This window comes from Paroedura picta, chromosome 1 (genome assembly GCF_049243985.1).
Source record: "Paroedura picta isolate Pp20150507F chromosome 1, Ppicta_v3.0, whole genome shotgun sequence".
In the NCBI taxonomy this organism is placed as follows: Eukaryota; Metazoa; Chordata; class Lepidosauria; order Squamata; family Gekkonidae; genus Paroedura; species Paroedura picta.
In genome coordinates, this window is record NC_135369.1 from 167,922,406 (window position 1) to 167,945,925 (window position 23,520).

Here is a 23,520-nt window from a genome sequence, read left to right on the forward strand (position 1 = left end):
GACTGGGACACATACTTGGAATTTAAATTATTGATGTGGAACATCTACTGGCGTGGTCCCTCCAATGGAAGTCTACAGACATGATGTCTGTAGTCCCGCCCCCAGGGACTGCGCCAGTAGATGGACCGTAGCAGCGGCGCCAGAGCACTGAGGCGTGCTCAGCTGTGTTGGTCTGAAGTAGAAGAACATTTGAGCCCCATGGCACCTTTAAGACCAACAAAGTTTTATTCATGGTGTTACATACACACGAAAGCTCACACCTTGAATAAAACTTTGTTGGTCTTATAGGTGCCATGGGACTGAAAATTGGTTCTTATAGACTCTGTGGATATGATACTAACTGATTGCTCTGAATTTTCAGATTGGAGAGCTGAATTGATTCTTCCTTTGGTTAAGCACAACTGCATTTCTTTAGAAGCTAAGTCTTCTTGGTTAGTAAAATATGAAGATAAACAAGTCATTTTGTGTGTGGCTATATTTTTGGCAGTTGTAGTAACTTAAGCAGCAACACTGAAGCCTCCCTTTCAGTCTGTGATGGCTTTTGTCATGAAAACAGTGAAGAAGAAGATGACAACGGACAACCCACCCATAATAGTGTTATGTCTGTGGTCACTGATGCAAATGAGGGCTTCTGCCAGCCAAGGAACTAACCAATCAAAGGAACCTGTTAAGGCCACCCACAGGCCACCATCCTATGCATCCTTTCTAAGACTTACAAGTTTTTGATGGGTTTAGAAGTTTATAACTCTGTTATAGGTTGTAATCATGCAACCACTTTCCTGGTAGGAAAGCCCATTGACTGAAACTGGGGCTTCTGAGTAGACTTCATTCATTCATTCATTCATTCATTCATTCATTCATTCATTCATTCATTTGTATTTTTATACTGCCGTTCCCTACGGCTCTGGGCAGTTTACATGGAATGTTGCACAAAATTATATAGAACTTTATGACTATAACATTGCACAAATTTCATAGAACATCACAATATATCAGGTAACAACCACAACACAACATGAATAACACTGATATACCCCTGGGGAGATCAAATTGTTCAGTCATGGAAGGGGTGCTTGAGGGGTGGGGGTGGGGGAGGGACCAGCAGATGTTCTGCTTAGGATTGCACCCTTAGTGAAGAAGCTATTTTAACCTTTGACGTCATATCTTATTTTTGCTTTGAGGTTTTCCCCCCAGTATCAGTATAACCTGGCCACCAGAGGCACTTTCTTTATTGAAACAGTTGATCTCCAAAGGAAGTAATTACTACAGAATCAGTCCCCATTGCATGATGGGATATATCTCTACACAGTCCCTGTTTCTCCCAAGAGATTTACAGCATCTACTGGAAATTTGAACTAGCTATTGATGATCCCAACTGAATCAGCCCGTGCTTTCTATTTTGAGGTTCACATTTCCTGTGGCTGCATCACCGATTGTTAAAAAAGCATAAAGAATTTCATGCCATGATGTAATCCAATGCAACCTGTCCAAAACAATATTAGGTTTATTCCATTTGCTTTCTTTCTTTCTTTCTTTCTTTCTTTCTTTCTTTCTTTCTTTCTTTCTTTCTTTCTTTCTTTCTTTCTTTCTTTCTTTCTTTCTTTCTTTCTTTCCTTCCTTCCTTCCTTCCTTCCTTCCTTCCTTCCTTCCTTCCTTCCTTCCTTCCTTCCTTCTTTCTTTCTTTCTTTCTTTCTTTCTTTCTTTCTTTCTTTCTTTCTTTCTTTCTTTCTTTCTTTCTTTCTTTCTTTCTTTCTTTCTTTCTTTCTTTCTTAAAATAGATATATCACTAGAATACAACCTATTTGGCAAAGGTTTTCTCACAGTCCCAGGCAGTGTTTCAAGCACCTGTTGCTATGATACTGTGAAAATATTGTCTATTTTAAACCACTCTACCTTTAATTGAATAAACTGTTACTTTGAAATATTGCTGTAGAAAGCTCTTAAAGATTTGTGTCGCTCTTCATCTTACTAGGGAGATGGGCTTGTTGAACACTTTTAATGAATCAACTCAAACTTGCATTTCTGAATTTAGCTAGTGTTCGGGGATTATTTTAAGATAGACAATGCTTGCGTGTTGTGAATTTTAATGCATGGGCTTTAAAATTCAAACCAGAGACCAAAAATAGACACAATCTTGATATGAGACTACTGCTTAAACTGGCCCCTACCTGATGGAATGAGCTCCCGGAACACATCCGGGCCCTCCTGGAGCTGCACTGTTCTTCAGGGACTGCAAGGCAGAGCTCTCCACCAGGCTTTTGGTTGGGGCCGATGAAATATGAAACATCTAACTCTAATGGGCCCCACTGTTTTCACATACTATTTATTAAGTCTGCTGGTTCAGTGAACACAGACTCCAATTCTTCAGATCAGCTCTTTTTATTTAGCAACTCCAGCATCAAACTCCAGCTAATGAACAGAGGAAAACTGGCAAACTCATGCAACTTTTATACCTTTCAGGCAGCCCGCTGCTGCCTCTGATTGGCTCTAAGCAGAGCAATCTGGTTGGTCCAACCAGATTAAGGTCCAACCAGGATTGCATAAGATTTCACAACACAATGTAACACTCCTAATTAACAGTAACCATGAAGAACAATATAGAACCCAGAACCCAGGGTGGGAAGGCGGGATGCTGCTCGTCGACTCGCTGGGGAGGAAAGAGGCAGTTTGTGAGAACGTGGCGCTATTTAAGTGCCACGCCTAGTTCCTCCTCCCCCCGCTGCTGCACAAGCCCCGCCCCACCGGAGGAGTGCCTCCTGGACAGGGCGGAAGGCCTCCATTGCCTTCCGCCCCGTCCCGCCGCTTCATTAATGGTGGCCACGGTAAGTCGCAGCTGCGCTTTGCCAGTAAATAACTTTGAGCTGTATTTTAGCAACCCAAGGAGAATGAGAAAGCTGCTTATGTGTTGTGGAGAGCATCAAGTAAGGGATTCATTGCTGAAGTCTAATTACCGTTGCAGTTGATCTGGATTTCAATCTGATTCATGCTTGGATCAGGATTTCAACCCAGGGTAAGAGAGCGCTGCCACGATGCAATATTGATAGAATGAGGCCAGCGGTCAAGTTTAGTCAAGAGAACGAGTTTTGTCCCTGAAAGATTTCTGCCACAGCAAACCATATTTATTCCATGGGAGCCTGAACTGGCCTTGAGAACTGGCTTGAAGGAAATGTTCGTAAATCTTTTTTTTTCTCAGTGTTATGTGACAACATTCAGTTCAGACGTCTCAACTCTTCCTTGGCAATTCTTGGGCTATTGAGATCCGATTTCACTTCACCACATTAACGGGGACACAAGACTTTTTGATCTAAATGTAGATATCAGCTCTCTGACTGCACTACAGAACATTTGAATACATCGAGCCCATCCATAAACTTCTCTAATCTTAAAAAAAAAATGACAACCGGTGAGAGAGAGAGAGAGAGAGAGAGAGAGAGAGAGAGAGAGAGAGAGAGAGAGAGAGTGTCTTGAGAGTCGTTTCTGAAAGGAATATACTTTAAATACTTGTTTTTTCCAGAAGTTTTCTCCAGTGATGAATCACAAACTTGGTAAATCTGGAGCAGTAGCTACTTCTCGGCCATCCTGACTACTCCTCTGCATCGTGGCAGGATAGATTACTTCTGATTACTAAATAATTCCTATTTCGAAACAGATGGGTGGCCTAGCCTTGAACACAGCAAGCGGTGGAAATTCTCAGCCACTTCTGGCAGACCGTCCCTCCAAATGACCCTCTGACTGTCTATCAGCTTCTTATATAATACTTAATCTATGTTTCCCCAGCTGTGCTTCAAAACTTATCACTGTTTTTCCATTTCCAGTGGCCTAGTGGGAATCATTGGCCTTCAGCTTTTCTGTCGAGCTTCCCTTCCCATCTTTCTGATATCTCTTCATAAAATGTTTTAGACCAGGGTCATTAGGCAGTTCACTGAATTTTGTCTGTACACACCCCACCCCGCCCCCGGAGATGCTGCTGTTAAGGTGTTATTGGACTATACCGTTTCATTGTATAACATTAATTTATAATGTAAAACCCCCTGGTGTTGCTCTGTTTAGGAGTACCTCGACACTGCATCCAAAATAACAGAAGAAACCTTTTTCCAAAACCCACAATGACGAATGCTGAGTATAAACTGAGCTGCTGTTACAGTTTAGGACAACTGTGCTGGATGTGTAAGGCAAAGAGAAAAGGGAAGCAGTTGGCTGTGAATAGAAGAAGAAGAAGAAGAAGAAGAAGAAGAAGAAGAAGAAGAAGAGTTGGTTCTTATATGCCGCTTTTCCCTACCCGAAGGAGGCTCAAAGCAGCTTACAGTCGCCTTCCCATTCCTCTCCCCACAACAGACACCCTGTGAGGTTGGTGAGGCTGAGAGAGCCCTGAGATTACTGCTCGGTTGATGGTACAAGTTTGTATTGTTTAAAACATTATGCCTTCAAACCAAGATGTTATACTGTACTTTATTATGAAAGTTCCAGTGTAAACTGCCCTAAGCCACAAGGGAGGGTGGTATATAGATGTAATAAAATAAAATATTTCAACTTTTAGCTCCAGAGGATGTCCCTATTTATAATGGGGATGACCAAAGGCAGGAAGGGGATAAGGACAGATCTGTAGCCATAATGTTTTTGTTAGGAGGGCAATTTTTTTCTTAGGAGGGCTGGGGTCCTGGAGGGCAGGTGGGACATATGTTTGAATGGGCAATGCCTCACCCTGCCCACCCATTGCTATGGCCCCGGACAGGAATGACTTAAGGCAGGAACTGGGGAAGTAATGCCTGTGCTGAGATTGCTCCAAGATACTTCTGGCAGGGGGTGACATACACTGTCACTCAAGGACAGAAAGCTCAACAAGTGGCTTCCCTGCTGAAAACATCAGGCCAAACTATCACCAAATTGTTAAATTATGTTTACATCATTGTCTTGTCAGAGGAAAGGAGGTAGAGTCTGGAATGAATTTGTTTTAAACTGGAGTGCAAATTAATTTATGATTTTAATGCTATTGTTTTAAAATGAATACATTGAGTTATTTTATTGCTTATTATGCTTGTCGTTAATGTGCCGAGTCCTCAGGGAAGGGTAGGTTGTAAATAAAATTATTGTTATTGTTATTGGATCAAATCAAGCCTGAGCTCCCTTTAGAACAGCCTCTCTCAACTTTTTTTACTGCTGAGAAACCCCTAAAACATTCTTCAAGCTTCAAGAAACCCCATGCAAAATATGATTGGGAAGCATAGCTGTGTACATGCCCAACTGCTCCCCCTCCCCTTCTGACCCCCTCCAGGCCCATCACTGTCCATTTTGAAAGGGGTGGGTTGGTTGTTAGGTGACTACAAATAATCATGTCACCCAATAAATGTGTTACATATTTTTAAAATATCTTAAAACATTAACTCCCACCATTCAGGAAACTCGTGCAGGGCCATCAAGAACCCCAGAGTTTCATGAAATCCTGGATGAGAAAGCCTGATCTAGAAAATTACTAAACTGAGGCTATCACATTTAGGTCACATTATGAAAAGACAAGAGTCACTTGAAAAAGACAATAATTAATATACATGCACACAATTTGAAGGAAAGCTAAATGATTCATACTTGTCCCTGTAGCAACCACCTAAATGCTGATTCTGTGAATGTAGACAGATGGTGATTAGGAGGGTTGAAGAGACTGTGTCAGTGCTTGACTCTTGTGGCCCCTTCTTGCACGCTCAGGGAAATGCCAATTACCACTTTGGGATCGGAAAGCAAATTTTTTCCAGGGCGGTCTCGCCAGGTATTCTGGGGTTCTTTTTTGGGGGGGGGCGTCATCTGGGCATGGAATTAGGGTCACGGTAGGTGGGCAGTTTGTGGTGAATTTCCTGCATTCTGCAGAGGGTTGGACTAAATAACCTTGGAGGTCCCTTCCAACTCTATAATTCTATGATCCCAGACCACTGCCCACGGAATACGGTTGTCAACTTCTAGGAGATGTATTGAGACCTATCAGAACTACAACCGATTTTCAGAGAACATTGCTCCTTGGAAAAGACGACCAACAGGTGATATGATAACCATCTTCAAATACTTGAAGGATTGTCTTATAGAAGATGGAGCAGAGTTGTTTTCTGTTGCTCAAGGGGGTTGACCCAGAACCAATGGCTTGAAATTAATTCAAAAGAATTTTCGGTTAAACATCCGGAAGAATTTACCGACAGTGAAACAAGCTTCCTCAGCAGGTGGTGGATTCTCCTCCTTTGGAAGTTTTTAAGGAGAGGCTAGGTGAATTTCCTCCAGGCCAGGCTGGATTCTGGAGATTTTTAGTGTGAGGGGGGATCATTTGGACATGAAATTATCGTCACTGTGCTTAGGCAGGTAGTTGTGAGTTCCTGCATTGTGCAGGGTGTTGGACTAGATGACCCTGGAGGTCCCTTCCAAATCTATGATTCTATGAGAGTCACTCTGAGTGTCCTTAAAGTAGGAAAAGGGGAAAGGAGAGAGGCTATGGCTCTGAATCACAGTGATGGTGGGGAAGGTACCATGCAGGGCTCCGGGAAGTGTGGGGCCCGTAGCACGTGCTACATGGATAAACCAGCCCTGACCCTGTCCAATAATTCAGATTTGTTTGCAAATGATACTTTTTAAAATTAAAGACATACTACTAACTTCTTTTTGATTCCCTAACCATTTTTCTTGCAATTTAAAAAGAAAAGTTATGGTTTGCACCTTTCTGTTTACAGCTGCCAGCAAGGGGGGGGTGGTGGTTAATGGGTGGGAGGAGAAGCTCAACATGGGCCAAATTTAAGGGATGCTTGGAAAGGATTTGGCAAATAGCAAAAAAATGGCAACACTCAACAAATTATATAAGCCTTGGAGAAAGTCAGCAATGACAATATTGTAGCCCATGTCATTTTTGTTTTAATTTCCATCAGTTTAGGATTTCGGCCTAGGGAGCCAAAGGTTACTGAGCATGAGCAGTAAGTTAAGTTGCTCATTTATTAGTTGCAAAAGCCCCTCAACTCAGTCAGTCTGGCCCTGCAGCAGGGGAGAGAAGGCCCAGAGCTTGACTGAGGGAAAACTGCTGATTCTTTTGCAGGCCCAAACCAGGGAGTGAGTCCCTGAACAGCAGCAGCAGCAAGTCAACTCCTGAAGCAGCAGGTAAGATGCAGCAGCCGTGCACTTCTATAATTTCAAGTTGAACTTCCTTCTTTCAGTGTGTGTTAGGGTTGGTTCTGTTCTGAGTGCTCTTTTTGAACAACACTGAAGATTTTGTTCCCATGAATGCTGCGATGCTCATAGCCATTATGCTTTTGTTATATATCTAGTTTTACAGTTCTGGGGTTGATGATAAATATTGTTATAGTTAAAATTATTCAATGCCTGAAATGGTTTCTTTTCTTTTGAAGCAATCTCTCATTTTGTCAAGCCATAAAGATGCTGTCATTGATTGAATTGAACCCTCTCCATTAGAAAGAGTTACAAATACATTTATAGGACATTGCACTTTAACCATTTCTTGAATGAAAAAGAAATGAGTGACACTCTGCAATCACATATATTGTGCACATCCCCAGAAAGATTAAATCCTGTTGACCTGAATGGGATGATTAAGCCAACCATCCTCCTTAAAAACCTTATGTATTAATCAGCAATTGGAATATGATGTGGCCCATCAATTAAGTCATAGCCGAAAATCCATCATTTTAAAAATGACTTCAGAACGAATTAAGAACTAATTAAAGCCAGTAACTAGTTGTCTTGGTGATTAACCGAAGGATTAAAATGAAATTTTTAGCACAACAGGATAATTAAAATACTATTTTGAAAGTAGAATAGATATTATTAAGGCATCACCATAAAGGTAAAGGTAAAGATATCTCTTGTGCAAGCACCGAGTCATGTCTGACTCGTGGGGTGACGCCCTCTAGCATTTTCATGGCAGACTCAATACGGGGTGGTTTGCCAGTGCCTTCCCCAGTCATTACCGCTTACCCCCGAGCAAGCTGGGTACTCAATTTACTGACCTTGGAAGGATGGAAGGCTGAGTCAACCTTGCGCCGGCTGCTGGGATCGAACTCCAAGCCTCATGGGCAGAGCTTTCAGACTGCATGACTGCTGCCTTACCACTCTGCGCCACAATGAAAGGTTTAACCATAATGTAAAGAAGAAAAAGCTAAATCAAGTTTGTAATGCTGAAATCACCCCCCCCAATGAGGTGCATCTGACCTCAATATTCATAATTTTTTGGCACATTATGGTAAAAGAAAAAAAAATCTACATTGTATTTGGGCTTAATATAACATCACACACCTGAATGCAGAGAAATGTCATTTCCTACTTTATTCTAATAGGGGAAATCATGCTCCAATAATATTGTAGCTTTAACATATCAATCCTTTAATCTTTCTTTTCTTTTGCCTGCTGGTAATTCTTCCCTGGTTAGGAGAAGTGAAAGCCTGTGGGTTGGAGGCCCTGCTGCTTTCTCCTCTTAACCCCTTGCCGTTCCCTAGACCAGGCCTCATAATTTCTGTGCTCAACTGGAGTCCGTAGGAGAAAGGAGGGTTAAGTAGGTATAAATACAGACAGAATGCCTGCTCATTAATGCACATGACTATGTTAAAAACATTTCGATTTTGCGAAGACTGTGCCACCAGCAAACAACGAATGGCATGCCGCTGGGGAATTGCAGGTTCAACTGGCACAAGGGAGAATGAAATGGAAACAGAGATTCAGCAGTCAAAAGAGCAGGGATGAGAAATTTGAAATCACTATTAGATAGCCTCCCCTTCGTTCATTTCCATCTCCCGGGCATCCCAATTTGTGCAGAAGTCAGCATAAGGTCTCCTTATCTCACAATGGCTTCTCTGGTTTATGGCTTGACATTTTGTTAGCAGCTGCCTTCTCCCATTCTTTCTTTCAAATGGATTTGGGTGGTGTTCCGTTGTGTTTTTATTTTTTTATTTTTTACGTGCTTAAGCTTCTAATCGAGTTTGTTTGTTTTTGATTGGGTAAAGATGTTCTGCTGCTTTGGTGAAAGTGATGTCACCTAATTGACTGCATGTTGGCTTAACCATGATGCATAGAAGATGTGATCTGATTGTGTGTGTTTTTTTTTTAAATATTAAGCTTGATTAAAGCAAGTTCCTCAAGTGGTCTTTTAATGGCAGGCCTCTCTAGAAATGTAAAGATTCTCAAATGCTTTGTATTTTAGAATAGTAGAGAAAAAGGAGAGAGAGAGAGAGAGAGAATGTCTCTCTTCAGCTAACAACAGGAAATAAAATGTTAATGGAGTTTGGGATGGGGGAGCATATTGGGTCCACCCCCCCCCTCTCTTTTGAACCACTATAAGATTATTTCCCCATCATGCAAAGACATTTTTCAGTGCTTCATTTCCTCAAGCTTCATATATGTGGAACAAGGATTGCTCTTAAATCACCAGTTAGCGGTTTTGATCTAAATCTCATCATCTAATTATTTTTACAGTGCATTCTTGGAAGGGTAGGAATGGTTCTGCCAGGAGATGTTTCACAATAATTAGAAGCCCCAGTGGATCTTTTAAGGAAGTTTAAAGGGTTCCATATGCAGGCTGCTGACACGGAACTCTACCAGATGCCACTCTTCATTTCGAGCCCTGACTCTTGACAGCCCGTGTTGTATATTGTTAACATGAACAAAATCAGTGCCAGCCACTTACACTTCTGAATTGCTGGCCGGCATCGACTTAAGGGGAGCGCAGAAGTGAAACGTCAGTTTCGGAACTGATAGGAAGTAGAACTGCTTTTGTGCCTCTTGGGCGGCTGAGGTAGTTGTGGAGGGAACACAATGGTGTCCAGGGGTTAGTCAAACTGCAATACACCAAGTTAATCTTTCTTGTATGGGGATGAGAAGGAAATGTACAGCCTGCTGTGGTGAGCATTCAGGTGACCTGTGGTCAGCACTATCTCAGAAGCCTGTCACAAATCTCATAGCATGAGAATCCCCAATGAAGGGCAAGAGCGTACCTTTTCTTAAGCAGTCTTTTACAGGCAAGGAAACTCAAAGCCCAACAACAAAATGAGTACGGAGTATATCAAACACAACATCCATCACCCCAACCATTTCAAAGTCTTTTAGCATACATATTGTACATATTTATCTGTGTTAAGTCCTTGGATCTCACTGATCAAGTTATTCATCAAGTAACTGTTACATGAATTCAGGTGGGCAGCTGTGTTGGTCTGAATATACAGTATTTTCAGTACCAGAAGAAGTGTGTGTGCACACAAAAGCTTATCTGTTTCACGTACTATTTCTGGTAAGGACTAGGAGGAGGAGCTGGTCTCATAGCTTAAGTATCACTTATAGTAGCGATCCCCAACCTGTGGGCCTCGGACCACATGTGGTCCTTCGACTAATTGGAGGTGGGCCCCGAAGGACGCCTTCTCCTCCCCCCCCGGCCCTTTACTTCATCCCCCCCAGCCCTTTACAACACACTTCATTGTTGTGGCATGTCTGTATCTTATTTTGAAGGGATGTTTAAACATTACCATAGCGATCAGTGGTTGAGAGTAGAGGAGTAAACTACCCCCCCCCACCGGGCCTCAGTAAAAGGCGTTGAGTGATCCCCGGTGATAAAAAAATTGGGGACCACTGACTTAGAGCTTAACACCACTCAGGGCGGCTGTTTGTCCAGCAGCCAGCCAATCACCTTCCACCCCTCCCTGACTACCCCCTCCTCGTTCCACCTCCCTCCGAGGCTTGGAGGCTGCAAATCCCTGCTGCATGAGAGCTGCCCCTGCCTGTGAGTTCCCTTCCCAGGGGCCTACAGCCTTTCCAGGTCCTGAGGGGAAGCTGTCTGCAGAGTTCTTCCACACACACATACACCCAATCTGGTGCCTGTTGTATTCCTGAATGCAATGGTCTTGGCCCATAGTACCTCGAATAAAACTTGGTTGATCTTAAAGGTGTCACCAGACTCAAATTTCGTCAACCAAGGGATATTCCCTATTAAGTTTCAGACAGGCAGGATACCAATTGTGTAGGCAAATTGGCCTACACACCATATATCCTACCTGTCTGTTATGTAGACAGGGATTCTGTTTTGTAGGCAAAGCAGGCTCTAACTTGGCTAGCCTGATCTCTTCAGTTCCAGAAAGCTAAGTAGGGTCAGCCCTGGTCAGTATTTGGATGAAAACTTCTAAGGAATATGAGGGTCGTGACAGGGAGGCTGGTAATGGCAAACCACCTCTGAACATCTCTTGCCTTCAAAACCCTATAGGGTTGCCATAAGTCCTCAGTGACTTGACCGGACTTTTCAACACTCATCAGGCCAAATGGGAAGAATGACAAATTCATCATTGGAGGTACCACATTTACCAGGAAGTTGAACCTGGTAGTCTCAAGCATATTCATGGAAGGATTGGATATAAATTCAAAGTTATCTATGGGCTATGCCATAGGCAGTAGAAAATTCATGGTATGAAAGAAATAAAAGAACTATATACACTACATTTGATGGGAAATCTTAGATGCTTGATATATATTTCCACAACCTGCATTCTGTAGTGCATCAACATGACAATTATGTTGGTCCTTTCTGACCGTAATGTCTCTGGCATTACTGAGTGATAATTATTCTGTTTCTGATTGTAATAAGGTCATCTACTTATGATTTCAGTAATAAGCCTTTTGTTTACAGGGCCACAAGTCTAGCAATCGCTTAGAGGGTTCCCTTTATTTCATATTATATCTATGGTTCATATTAAAATGAAAGCCAAGCAAGAAACCTCAAGACTCTTCAGAAAGCACATAATTACCACCTAGTCCGGACTAATTGCAAGCAACTGGTAAAAACTGATCACAAGAAATCTGGCGTTGCTCTGACATCAAGATTTGAATATCTCAGAAACCAACATCTCTTTAGAAAAAGTATGCCATCTCTTCTATTGTACAGAAAAATTTATATTAATGAAAAATTAGATGCCCTTGGATGTGTGAAGAGAACTAGATATGAACTGCATAGTAGAAAATGCAAAAATAAAACCCAGGTTTATGAAGTGGTGTATCATAATTCCAAGAATACTATCAAGATTTTATGTTCTGCTGTGTGAGTACGAGTGGATTTCCTATACCGATATATTTTATACTGGAAGATTTTTTTAAAAAGTTGAATTATGAATATTAGAAAAGGATAAATGGATAAAAGATTACAACTTTCTGCATTAGTTTTTTTCTTCCTTTTCTGGAAAGATGGCTTCTAGTGTCTTTGGTTGTTACAGAGAAATGGAAGAAGTGGATGAATGTATCTGATGTAATGTCCAAGAAGGAGATTCATGAATTTGTACCATACCTTATGCTCATACTGTCATCTTGGAAGACAAGCACAAATTATCCTTTCTGCTATCACATCAGAGACACTAAAAAAGAAGTAGAGAAAGACCTGCAAGACCTGTGACCCGCCAAAACCAACATAGCCCCTGGCCAAGGATTTTGATGTGCCACATACTGTGTATGGCTGGTGGGATGTATTAGCTTAGAGAGTCCCGTAATGAAATGAAGGTCTGACAATAGTCATTCACGCATCTGTTTTTGCCACTTAATGACTGAAGCTCCTCTTTCTCATCATGCTTGCAATCACAATACCTTCAAAGGGAGAAACAGAAAAGAACAAAGAACAAAGTTGTACATCAACATTCTGGGCTCCAAAAATATCGAGCCAAAGTTAAGCCAAAATGCAAGTGGAATAATACTCTGACCCGTTCTGCACACCTTGGAGAATGCACTCTTAATGTGCATTAATGGCCTATTATGCATGGAGGGGAAGGTCCACATTCGAGGTGGGATAGCAGCAGCTAAAATCACCAATAATGTATGGCACTGGCAGGAGCCAGGCGCAGAATTACTGTATGCCGCCGAAAAAGCTGCATTCGTGAAACACGGAAGAAAGTGGAGCTTCCCGGGCGACCAGGTGCAACCAGAAGTGGCTCCGGAGTGGCTGCGTGCATAATCAGGGAGGTCCGTGGTATACAGGGCTTCCGGGTGTGCTTGCTCTCTCCCCTTCTGTGTCCTTCGGTTCCACCAGCAGGTCCTGCACGTGCCGTGGCCGCCATGCTTGGCGGCCCAGCCTCGGTCAGGACCGTTCTAGCCTCCCTTGTTTGCTCTGCATCACCGCTTTGTTGGCCACAGCCAGCAGCTGCTCTGGGTTTTGCCGCCGTTGTGTTCTGTCCCGTGTGTTTGCGGTTTGCTTCGCTTCTTCCTCCGCCGTGTTTTCCATGCGACCGCCAACCGCCGTTTCAGCGCCCGTGCATAATAGGCCAATGTGAGGAACAGGAAAATCTTTCTAAAGTGCACTGAAAATGCATTATCTAACATGAGCAGAATGGGCCTCTGTCTCCCTCTAGAGCGAAAGATGGTTCTACTCTTTAGCAGGCAAGGGGGAAGCAGTAATGACTTGACAGAATCTTGTTTTTCGGTCCCATTTAATATTACTGCAGTTCACAGAGGGTTGCATTGCATCCGAAAAGCAATTATATGGGTTAGGTAGGCCCTTGGAGAGTCACACCTTCATTAATGTGCTCCGGAGTTCTCAAGGCAGCTGGACTTTTCCCTCCTCCAATTGCCCGAGGTGACAGTGAACCTGTGGTTTATATTGCAAAAGAGAGATTCCATCAAGCCTCAGGCTTTTTTAGGCCCGATTATTCTGAGGCGCAAAGACACAGCTCTCTGTGACAGGACATCTTGGGGTAAGAGAAAAGTTGTAATTTAAGTTGTGCCATAAAACAAAATCCTAAACCTTGATGACTTGGCTGGGCCCTTTTGTTAGGTGGTTAGTCAAGTGTATCTAATACAGCATTTAGGTGGGGGGAAGTTGTTGGGGTGTGTGTGTGGGGGGAAGGCCATCTATGGATGGTTAAAGTATTGAACCAGGTCCTATATCCAGGTTCTAATTCCTGCTCATCTATGGCCTATTATACACTGCTGCTTAAATGGCGGCATGGAGAATGCGGTAAAGGAAGAAGCGAAGCAAACCACTTATGCACGGGACGGAACACAACAGCGGCAAAAACCAGAGTATCCGATTATGCACGTGGCTACTCTGGAGCCGCTTCTAGTTGCGCCCTGGTCCCGGGAAGCTCCACTTTCTTCCACATCTCGCTAATGTGGCTTTTTCGGTGGCATATGTTGACTCTGCACCCGGTTGCCTCCTCTGGTGTGCATAATTGTTGATTTTAGCCGTCGCCATTCCACTCCGAATGCGGACCTTCATGCATAATGGGCCTATGCCTTGAGACTTTCGGCCTAATTCCACCTTACACGGTTCAGGTTAGGGGGGAAAGGAGGAAGACAGAACCATCCGTGATGCCCACAGCTCCTTAGGGGGAGGGCAAGATAAATATATGATTGAAGGAAAATTTAATGGCAGCAAAGTATGACTACAGCTCCTTGAAGACTATTACTTGAGGAAAATAGGCTTTGGTTTGGTTTTGGAAGCAAGTGTCCTTCACGAACCATAAAAAGAGAACTGGAAACAATTTTTTAAAGAAGATTTTCCTGTCACAATATGATTAAAATTGGTACACCACAGAGAAATGGACACTTTCCCCCCTCTTTTTCAGCCAAGCTAAACCACTCTCTATTTAAAAAAACAAACAAAAAACAGCCCCCTGAACTCTGTTACTTTCTGGCTTGCAACTCTGCATTTGACAGTGAATAGAGTTATGCTGATACGTTTCTTTAAAACAAGACTCATAAAAGAGAATCTGTTTCTATCAGAAGAGGGTCCAGCATGTGACTCCATTTTACGAGCTTGGAATCTAAACACAAGCGATATATGCATTAAAAATCAATCTATTTATTTTCTATCAATAAACTCTGCGGAAATTGCTGTCTTAAAAACCAGTCTATCATTTTAATTGTTCCCTTGATAGACGTGGGGGCATGAAAACGTGCTATTTTTATAGCAGCGCAGTGTATGAAGAAGATGTCGCAGGAAAAAGTGTGTGGGGGGGGGGAGAGAGAGAGAGAAATGTATAATTTAAAACCTTCAAGGGCCACTGACTGATTTGTATAACAGCCTCTTATGTCATATTACACCAACGGTTAGCTGAACGCTTAAATTATGCTAATAACGTTTTTTTAAACTATTGCCATAGAATTAAATAGAAAAGGCTTTGTTGGAAAATAAGTCCTGTGGGTTTTCTTATTGATACCCTGCCTTTCTGCCTGCACAGAACTTGAGGCAGTGTATGTCAGAGTTTTAGGCAGCCTTCCCATTGAGCCACTCAGCAGATCTGTTTAGCTTCAACTGGGGTGCTGTGGCATAGGCCTTCTCAACATACAGGGACTTTGGGAATTCTGAGTGACTTTCTCACCCCAGCCAAACCTTTCTCAGTGACCAAGAGCCCCCGAATCTTTAATTCCCGGTGTTCAAAATAATGACATTTCAAAACATTCACATGAGAGTGATTTTTATTCTGATTCCAGAGGCTTTAGGGCATACTTCTGCCACATTTTCTTAATTTTCTTTTTAACCATGAATGTCAGAATAATTACAGTTTTAAAAAACTGAATCTTAGGACATTAATAGGCCCCTCAGCAATACTGTCAGCTCTAGATAAACAGAATGCCCCCCCCCCCAATATAATTTTAGAGATAAATGTGTAATTGTTACCAGTTTTATCCCAGTTGGGTTGTTTTACATATCTATGGAATATGTTCTGGAATTCCAGAATTCTGTTTCTTCTGGGAAAACAGTTGTACTTCATTTCTGATGCCCAAGTATAAATTTATTCTAAAGCAAGAACTAAATAGAGGGAGGGGGGATTACCCTTAGACAACTCAAAAGTGAAAGTTGAAGCAAAGTTGAGTGAGAGGCCAAAAGGATTTTTAAACAAGGATATAAGAAGAGAACCAACTGTTTAGAAGTTGTAAATCATCTCGGAACATGAGCCATAATATGCTCACATGCAATTACTCGGTATGTTAAAAGTAAATAATTTATACATGTATTTATTTACAATTTTATAGATCCATAAATATTTTGGAAAAATATGAAGATTTTATGGGAGAAAATATAGTGTGGAGAAATAGTCAATGGTGTAAAGTGAAATAACACAGTTGAGTGAAACTGGAAAAGGGTTCCCCCACCCTGTCAGAATTACAGGATGAAAAGTTAGAAATAATTTCTAACATTTGTGTTTGTTGCACTGAGCAAAAGATCAGTGAAAAATTCATGGATAATTATTACCTTCCTGCTTCAGTGGATAGGAGTAAAGATATAAAAGATTCAGGTATACATCTGCCCTGAAATTTGTGTTCAAGAAATCAGAAAAGCCAAAAAAGGAAAGGAAAACAGAACCCTTTGGATCTGCCTGGAGCTGACTTAAATTTACCAGCTTCTGACTGTAAGATGGCAAAAAATTACTTGGAAGTTTTCATGGTCTCATAGTATCAGTTTGATTTTCCCTAATATAAAGAAAATGAAAACATGGTAAATTGGGCCCAGTAAAACTTGGACAATTCAACATCCCCCCCCCCCCAAAAAAAGCATACACAACCCCTGTCTGGAAGGGTTAACTACAAACTAAGTAGATACCAAGTTCAGGACGTAAAATTCTTTGTTAGTGAAAGCAAATAAATCAGTGAACATCAGAGAGTAATGAGAAACAGATTTCCCTTAGTTAATTTCTGGGATATGTCATGGCTTTGGCTAAAGTCTGGCATAACATATTCATGATGTACAAATTCTACCACCCATGATAGACTACAGTTTGCGAACAAAGCGAACAATTATTCACAGCTATAGCAGAACGAACCCATTTCTAATTTCAGTTGCGTTCGTCGAAATCTGGAGTGTTTCAGCGAAAGTCATATTTAGACAACCTCTGCATGCGTATAATCTTATAATGACCATAGACACACTTGAAATACCATGGTGAAGATCCGACTCACTCTCCACGTGCAGGTAAAAAGCGCTTGCGTGAGCAGTGGAGGAAAAGTGATATTTCCTTCCAGTGGCAGTCCTTTACACCTCATCAAATGCTGCTCTAGAGTTCCCCTGACCTTTAGGCGCTTTATGCGGGGTGTGTGTGGGGGGGAGAACAGGGGTTGCTGATCATAGCAGAAGCCGAAAGGTTCCGATAAACAAGCAGAACCATCATTCAGGGTGTTTTAAATCTTATGCTGTATGAGCTCAGTAAACGGTCCTTAGAACGGTGCAAACAGTCCTTGTGCAAACAGTTAAGAGTGGCGGCTTCTAATCTGGCGAGCCAGGTTTGATTCCCCCCTCCTACACATGCAGCCAGCTGGGTGACTTTGGGCCAGTCTTGATAGTGCTGTTCTGACAGGGCAGTCCTGTCAGGGCTCTCTCAGCCCCACCTCCCTCACAGGGTGTCTGTTGTGGGGAGAGGAAAGGGAAGGTGATTGTAAGCCACTTTGAGACTCCTTCAGGTAAAGAAAAGCGGCATATAAAGACCAAGTCTTCTTCTTCTTCAAATATTTTACCAAATATTTCTGCAGATGAACTGCAAAACCAGAAGTGAAAATTATCCAGGAGTGCAATTTTGTGTGGCAGTTACATCAGTATCACAAATGTTGACTTCTTAGAGTGTGTGTCTGTTCCCTTTCCCATTCTCACTGCTTACTCATATCTTTCTCCAGCTAAGTATTTGGTTCATTACTTTGGTCACCTTTTCAAATTTCAAATGGAAATGGCAGCTGCCAATGAAGAGTGGGTTACTAAAAAAATAATATTAGATTATTTTCCCCCCCAGCAAATACCCCTGAGCCCAAGGGCTGAAGGCTCATGTGAATGTGCTGTGACTTTTGTTGATATGTTCAGACATCTCTTTTAGCATACCCATCAATCAAATGCTGATACAGTGAGGTCAGTCTCACTGCTCCCTGGTTTCTGGCCTGCCTGGCTATCACTGCAGCTTTTTAACTTTCTTTTGGGACATAAAGCACCACATTTCCAATTACTTGGTGTGGTAGCACTGCTTCTCTCTCCAGAACCTATTTTGTGCTTGCTTAGTTCGTTTGTTCGTCCATTCATTCAGAAAGCATGAACAGGTACAATATAAATTCAATAATAGAGACATTAAGAGCCTCTTGTGGCGCAGAGTGTTAAGGCAGTGACATGCTGTCAGAAGCTGTCTGCCCATGAGGTTGGGAGTTCAATCCCAGCAGCCGGCTCAAGGTTGACTCAGCCTTCCATCCTTCCAAGGTCGGCAAAATGAGTACCCATCTTGCTGGGGGCTAAACGGTAATGACTGGGGAAGGCACTGGCAAACCACCCCGTATTGAGTCTGCCATGAAAACGCTAGAGGGCATCACCCCAAGGGTCAGACATGACTTGGTGCTTGCACAGGGGATACCTTTACCTTTACCTTTAATAGAGACATTAGTAGTGGTGATAGGAGCAGTAACAAGCAATAGTAATAATAACAGCAGTAATAATTGAACTGTAACTGTAACCCCATAAGAGCCTCTTGTGGCGCAGAGTGGTAAGGCAGCCGCCTGAAAGCTTTGCCCATGAGGTTGGGAGTTCAATCCCAGCAGCCGGCTCAAGGTTGACTCAGCCTTCCATCCTTCCGAGGTCGGTAAAATGAGTACCCAGCTTGCTGGGGGGTAAACGGTAATGACTGGGGAAGGGACTGGCAAACCACGCTGTATTGAGTCTGCCATGAAAACGCTAGAGGGCGTCACCCCAAGGGTCAGACATGACTCGGTGCTTGCACAGGGGATACCTTTACCTTTAACTGTAACCCCATAGATTGGTCAGTGCAGAATTGCCCTTTGATGTCTTTAATGTGCATATCTGTATGGGAAGACGGTTCTGGGGGCCCACTAGATGCTGCTGGTTTGATTGACTTCAACCAAATGACTGATATTTTGCAGTAAACAGTTTTGGTGTCCATCAAGAGCTTGAGTGTGATCTTGGATACCTCTCTATCACAAACTTTATCCATGTCTGTCATATCATCACTTTAAATTCCAAGGCAAGTATGATGGACTGCACCAAGTTAATCTTTCTTGTATGGGGAAGAGAAGGAAATGTACAGCTGTAGAAACAGCTGAAGGTCTGTGAAGGGTTAATTCTTCACAGAGACAGCCATGAGTTCCAAGCAATCTGACTGGTTAGCATCAGCTGAGAAGAGAGAGATTTTAGAACTGAATGTTGAGGAAGAGACTTCATTCAGAATTCAGCCCTTACTGAGTGCATTTTAATGCAGACAAGAAAACTGGGAGGAAGCTGGCAAGGATGAGTGGGTAGTTAGATGAAGACCCCTATTCAAGCCAAGGAAAGGGTATAGATCAGCGGTCCTCAACCTTTCTGTGGTCAGGGACCGCCTCCGGGGGTGAGGGGAGAGCCGATGGCCCGGGCGTTGTACACGTGTGGCAGCTGCGCGCAAACACGCACGTGCAGAGTTGCTGCACATGCAGTTTTCGCCACCAGGCGACGCTAACGCGCATGTGCAGTTGCCGCACATGCGCATTTTCACCACCAGGGGGCGCAAACATGCATGGCAGCTCCACGCATGCGCGCTTGTGGCGCCGGCGTGCCGACGGCCGCGCCTGCTTCCTCCCCTCCCTCTTGCAGTGGGAAGCTAGCCGGGCCTGGCGAGCTTCTCGCTGCAGGGGGGGAGGCAGGCGTGGCTGCCGGTGGATCGATACCATGGCCTTTGCAGCCCGCTACCAGGCCGCAGACCGGGGGTTAACGACCCCCGATATAGATTGTCTGACTGCAGCCCTCAATGGATGTGATTTACTCAGTTTGTTTATTCATCTTCTGGTAATGAGAATTAACTCAAGAAAATTCTATGGAATGGAAGCCAGTGCTTGCAGATTTGACCTTTTTGCTTGATAATAAAATGGACTCTACACCTTTTTGTTTACATATGTAAATATTGTTGGAATATGCAAGATCTTTAGTGTGCATGATTCAAAAACATATGAAAAATGTCCCACAGGGGGCATTGGAGGAGATATATATTTAGCATAGTTGGATTAGGAACTTCCTAGTATTTCTCAAATAGTCCCAAATAGCCCCCCTAGTATTTCTCAAATAGTCCCTCCTATGTCCCAGTCAGCTTATTTGGAGACTCCATGCTCCGTTGAGCATGCTTCCTCCCTGCTCACCTCTGGAACTGACCGAATGAATGCAAAACAAAAGTTAGATAGTTACCTCGGTTAGTTATCTCTCCTCTTTCTTTAGAAAGTTGTTTCTCTTCTTAATAAAACTATTTTATTCTTCTAAGCAGCCTAATGCTTCACTGCTCTTAGTGTATTTAAACTCTCCCAACTAATATAACCTGCATTAGGAAGACTAGATTTTTTAAAGAAATGATGCTAACAACATGGGATGAACAGATTTCCTTGCTCAGTTCTTTGTTTGCTCTGGAATTTGCTCTGTGTTTCATTTGATTTTCCTCCTTAAATCCTCTTGAGAATGACTAAAACTAATTATAGAGTATAGAGCACATGCAGGTCATTCTGTGAGACTGATAAATGCTTATTCACTGGTATATCCAAAGACCCGTTCTGGTGCACATATGATTGAACTGCAATTGTACAGAATTTGACCAATGTTCTGATATGCTCTTAGGCATTCGTGAGACACCACACAGAAAGTACCTTGATACAACATACATATGGGCAAGGTTGGTTCTTTTGAGCATTTTCTTAACATAGACATGCACATCAGTCATGGGAGGTGGGGACGACAGGGAGATTGAACTGACAAACCGAAGGGTATGGGAAAATGCATTGGACATTGCTCTGACTACAGTTTGTTGTTGTTGTTAAGTGCGAAGTCGTGTCCGACCCATCGCGACCCCATGGACAATGATCCTCCAGGCCTTCCTGTCCTCTACCATTCCCCAGAGTCCATTTAACTTTGCACCTACTACTTCAGTGACTCCATCCAGCCACCTCATTCTCTGTCGTCCCCTTCTTCTTTTGCCCTCGATCGTAAACTACAGTTTACCCAGGGGCAAAAAAGATCGCTGTAGGATTCCCGATGCATCCGTTCCACTCCAAGCCATTCTGGCTTCTAAACGGCAGAAAGAAAATTCAGATGAAAATATTGCCGAAAGTATCACAACAGTTAGATGGCGTTTGCCCAAATTATCTAGCAAGCCTTCTGCTTACTCAATCTTTACTGACTATCCTACAAGTGATTTAACTTTATCATGAGATTCTGGCACCCTAAAGTGCTTTTCTTCCCAGTCTCCATATTTACCCTTTGTTTCTACCACTTTATCAGCAGTTGCTTCTTGGATCCTTCAGAAGGATGAACCTGGACATCTTTAACAAAAGGGTTGTCAACACTCAGCGATAATATCTCCGTGAATCTGTATTGATCAGTCACTTTTATATCTTTCTGATTGGGGTGGGGTGACTCTCTGTCTATATGATTATGTTTATTTTCTAGGAATTTTGCTTACCAGAGTCAGTATTCCTTCTCTGCCAAATGCAGACTATAATGCATTGCAGGCCAACGTTTTACGACTTCACTTAATGCTAAAGATTGTATAACCTGATCTCCAGGACACAGCAAATTGCAGGTTAAAGGCACAGTATATGCTGCTACCAGTTACCACATCAACAGCTCTGATATGTGCTTATGATTTAAGTTTCAATGACCTGAGTTGGGTGGGTGTGTGTGTATGCTTTTTTTTTTAATGTCATAACTTTAGAAGCAATCAGGGTATGCGCTGTCTAGAACGACAATGGGAGCATTATAACCGCCTCGCTTTCCCTTCCATTAAGCGATCTCCAGTGCTCTTTTTGTGCTACATTAAAATAATTCCCAGCAGACCATAAACCTAGACCCCTAGTCTGTGAATCAGCCGCATTAAATGGCTGACAGGTAAGCTAACAATGGGCTTTGTGGGAAGTCTGACATTATGCAGGTGCTCATCATCACAGTAAAGTAATTAACAGGTACTTAAAGGAATGTACATTTAAGCTCAGAAAACCTGTTAAGGGACTTCCTAAGTGGGCTGCTATATTCCCTCCCCTCTCCCTTTCCACCTCTCCTTTTTATGACCAGGTAAAAGAAGTGCAGAGAACAAATCCAATCTCAAACTAGCTCAGCAGTCATTAGGGCCTCTATCGGTATGGGGCCCTCCCATCAATGTTTTACAGCTTCTTGTGAGCTCCCACTGCTTTAAGATTTAAAGTAAATAAACTCCTGTGGTAGCTGGGAGGGGAGAAGGAGGATTTGGGTAGGATCTGTTGTTTATAACAACACAGTGGCAGGGTGGTGGCAGCAGAGAAAGGCTGACTATATGAGCAACAAAAATACACTCCCCCCCCCCAATATCTCAGGGTTGTTTAAGAAAAGGGGCAAAGGGACAGGTTGTACTAAAGATATCAATCAAGTTTTCCAAAATCTGTTGCACTGGTGATTCTCAATGGCACCTGTCAATGAGTTTCCTGATACCCATCCAATAATAACAACTATTATTATTATTTTATTATTTATTCTATTTGTATGACCGCTGCTCTTGGAGACCGGCTCACAATAATTCACTACAAATCAATACATTAAAACCATTAAAATTCCCCATTAAAACAAGGACTCAGTCACAATGATGGCGATTAATAACTATTCCCACACAGGACCACTGGATGAGCAGAAGGGAGCGGATGGATAGTTGGGCATGGGTGGAAGAAATATTTTTGTTATTGTTGTTATTGTTGTTGTTGTTATTATTATAATATTTCAATTTATGACCCACCACTCCCAAATGGCTTGTGGAGGGTTACATCAATCTGATTAAAAACCCTAGTAAAACCCCATTAAAAACCCCAGACATAAAAAACATCACAATCCAATAGTCTCGATATAAAAAAGAGTGGTGGAAAAACAATACAAACATATCCCATCTTATTTATGGCTGTGTGCATATTCTCAAAAACATTTATTTCCCAAAATAAAGAGCCCCCTTCCACTTCAGTAGAGCAGGAGGCCACTGCGAAGAGTCCAGGAGACATTGCCTTTGCGTCTACATTTGGAAACAGATCCCTCCGTTATCAGAGGGCTCTTGGCTTAGAACCTTGTAATGCTTTTTGGAACACTCGGGTCTCTTGTGCTTGGACAGAGCCCCCACCGCACCCCACCCTTGGCAGTCATTCTTAGACTGATAACAATCCCTACAGCAGTCAGCATGGTGATGTGATTCTAATATGGCAAGCCGCGTTTCATTCCCCGCTCCTCCACATGCAGCCAGCTGGGTGACCTTGGGCTCGTCAAAGCCCTGACAGTGCTGTTCTGACAGAACTGGACATTTCTTACAAAGTTATTTTTATTGATTGATTGATTGAGTGATTGATTGATTGATTTGATTTGATTTCTATAACGCCCTTCCATATGGTTCAGGGCGGTTTACATACAAGATGGAACGAATTCGTACATAACATAAACAAATACAACAACGACAACAACGCAGTTTCAATAACGCAGTTTCAGTGATAAACAATACAACAGGAACGGAACCCAGCCAAGGCCCCCAGAGAGGACAGACTGGTTCAGGCCATGGAGGGATGTCTGAGGGGAGACCTGTTGACGGT

General features: G+C 42.7%; 1 long non-coding RNA gene across 1 annotated transcript in view; it reads left to right on the plus strand.

Annotated features, from left to right (window-relative positions):
- The window catches only part of LOC143820385 (uncharacterized), a 63,787-nt gene that overhangs the window by 37,843 nt on the left and 2,424 nt on the right, over positions 1 to 23,520 (plus strand). The gene's annotated exons all lie outside the window — the stretch shown is intronic.